Here is a 2,781-nt window from a genome sequence, read left to right as displayed (position 1 = left end):
ATTCACTTTTATTCTAATAAAGCCTTTTACTCTAATAAAGCCACTTAATATTTGCTTTCTTAGCACCCTTAGAAATTTTCAATTACATCTAAATATGTCAATTATCCCAACAAAGTGATTGGCAAAAATATAGGATTTGTTCATGTATAACTGGAATCTCTACCCTTTGACCAACATTTGCCTATTTCCCCCACTCTCTAAATACTAGAAACTGTTATTGTACTGATGCTGTGGTGGTTCTTAGGTGACTTATTTGAAGTGGGCAGGAGGGAGGAAGCCATCTTGAGAAGGGGATTTGCAATTTTGTCTCTCTTCCACCATCCTCACTGGCCATTTCAGAACAGCCAAGAATATTCAAGGTTATGAGGCATATCTGGTAAAGTCAGTCATAGACCTTACCCAGAATTTTCAGTTAGTAGCCTTTCCTCACAAAATAAAACTTTAGGGGAAAACTGACAGTGAAGGAAAACAGATTTTATTTGAAGGTTCAGAGGAAGGAGAATATAAGAAAGGGAGAATATTGCACTAAACATGGAGAGAATCCCAGTGTGAAAGTTGGAAAGTACACATCTCAAGAGTGAAGATTCCTCTGGTGACATGCCCAGGTGGGCACCATGTGTATGACCCAAGGAACACATCTCCTATGTTTCAAATTGATTTTCATAGGGTTTCTCCCAATCTTCCTACATGAATTTTTCTACCTAGGAAAGAGATCATTGCTAGTATGGTTGCCAAGAGGAAGGGTTGCGATTAGCTGATAGTTTTGTTTCTTGATATTCCTACCCTGGCCTTCATTCCTGCTGGAGCTGCTTCCAGATAGGAATCCATTATTCTCAGGATCTGTTCTGAATTCAGTTAAAGATCTTACCAGGCATAATTCACTAGTTTAAACTAGTTTATTTTACTATTTCTAAAAATTCATTTGAATGGAGGAGGGGATTTCTTACCTACCAATATCAGTACCCCTCCTTCTAAAAAATTGTCTTACAAATTCTCCGGATAAGTCAACCACATTTATATATATTTTTTCTTTTCTTTTCTTTTTTTTTAGTTTTTGGGCCACACTCGGTGGTGCTCAGGGGTTACTCCTGCTATCTGCTCAGAAATATCTCCTGCCAGGCACAGGGGACCATATGGGACATCGGGATTCGAACCAACCACCTTAGATATTGGATCAGCTGCTTGCAAGGCAAACACTGCTGTGCTATCTCTCCGGCCCCACATTTATATTTTTCTCTCTCATTTGTTTTCGTCAGCATAGTTACCTCAAGATCTATCTATGTGACCACAAATGAGATGGATGATTCTCAGTCCACACTGTGGTATTGAGAGCTTGCTGGTACTGGGAACCATCAGAGCCATGTTCTATAATACTGGAGATGAGAAAGCATCAAATTTCAAGAATCTATCTATAGACCTTATGTGTGCTAAGAATCTGCTCTACCAGTATAGTCCATATGTCCCAAATCAGATTAATTCTTTTTCTTTCCAACATCAATTAATGGGAAAAAGAAATTCTTACATATTAGATATTCATGTATCCTTTCTAAGTATTTGTTGGTCATTTGCACATATTTAATTTTTTTCATCTCTTGAATCTGTTTTGAACCATTTGTTTATATGTCCATGCTCTACTGTTTTAATTACAATAACTGTGTAGTATATTTTGAAATCAGGAAGTTTGACACATCCTGCTTTGCTCTTCATTAGGTCTGATTTTTATTAGTCTTGTGATTCATAACATTTTGTATTACTATTATCATTGTGGAAAAATTGAGAATTTGTTGGTACATTGAATCTAAAAATTATTTGACATAGTTTAGATGTTTTAATAACATTAATTTTTCTAATCAAGGAGCACTGCATCTTTACATACTGTCTTTTATTTCTTTCATCAGCATCATAATTTCCAATGTATTATTTATTCATTGAACCTATTTCAAAATACTTTACTAATTTAAATACTGTCAGAAATGGTTTTAATATAATTCATTAATGTATGAAAATATAATTGACTAGTTTTTTATTTTTCATTTTCATATATTCATTTTATTTTATTAATTACAAGTTTCAGATAATCTTAAGGATTTTTCTCTTATATTAATTTAATCTATACTGTATTTAACCTGTTGTTTTTTATTTTATCTTGAAATTTGGCATTGTTAAATATTTTTACTCAAAATTTCTTTTACATAAAAATGCAACAAAGTGAGAGCTAACAGACAATATTTAATTCAATTACATAATTATCTTGAATTAATTTTGGTCATTGTACAATTAGAAATCTTTTATGATTGCAAAATGTTTTGTGACCTCCATATTAAGTGAGCACATGATTTGTGTTCTACAGTTTAATAATCTCTCTTCGCTTCTCGGCCTTTTGGCTAAGATCAAGTGTAGCTTCTGTTCTTATCAGTTTAATAATCTCAGGTACTGATTTCGGGGCCGGAGAGTTGGCGATAGAGGTAGCCTTGCAAGTGCTAGCCAAGGAACAACCGCAGTTCAACCCCCCGGCGTCCCATATGGTTCCCCCAAGCCAGGGGTGATTTTTAGCCAGGATAACCCCTGAGCATCAAATGGGTGTGCCGCCCCCAAAAAAGAAAAATTAGGTATTAAAATTTCATGATTGTACATCATTCAAATTAAAAATGTCTTTTTAAAAGTTTTTATTTTAAATCATAAAATTGTTATAATTGTAAACTATGAATTTTATACCTTTTGAGTTTTTAACATTTCAATAAATTTAACTATTATATAAATAAATTCCATTGAAATTGCACA

General features: G+C 33.7%; 1 pseudogene; it reads left to right on the top strand.

Moving 5' to 3' along the window:
* The first annotated feature begins 2,364 nt into the window (after positions 1–2,364).
* On the top strand, positions 2,365–2,474 carry LOC126023335 (uncharacterized; annotated as a pseudogene).
* Positions 2,475–2,781: the final 307 nt, after the last annotated feature.

This window comes from Suncus etruscus, chromosome 11 (assembly GCF_024139225.1).
Source record: "Suncus etruscus isolate mSunEtr1 chromosome 11, mSunEtr1.pri.cur, whole genome shotgun sequence".
Lineage (NCBI taxonomy): Eukaryota > Metazoa > Chordata > Mammalia > Eulipotyphla > Soricidae > Suncus > Suncus etruscus.
The sequence above is the reverse complement of the archived record's forward strand: the minus strand, read 5'-3'. Positions and strand labels throughout refer to the sequence as shown.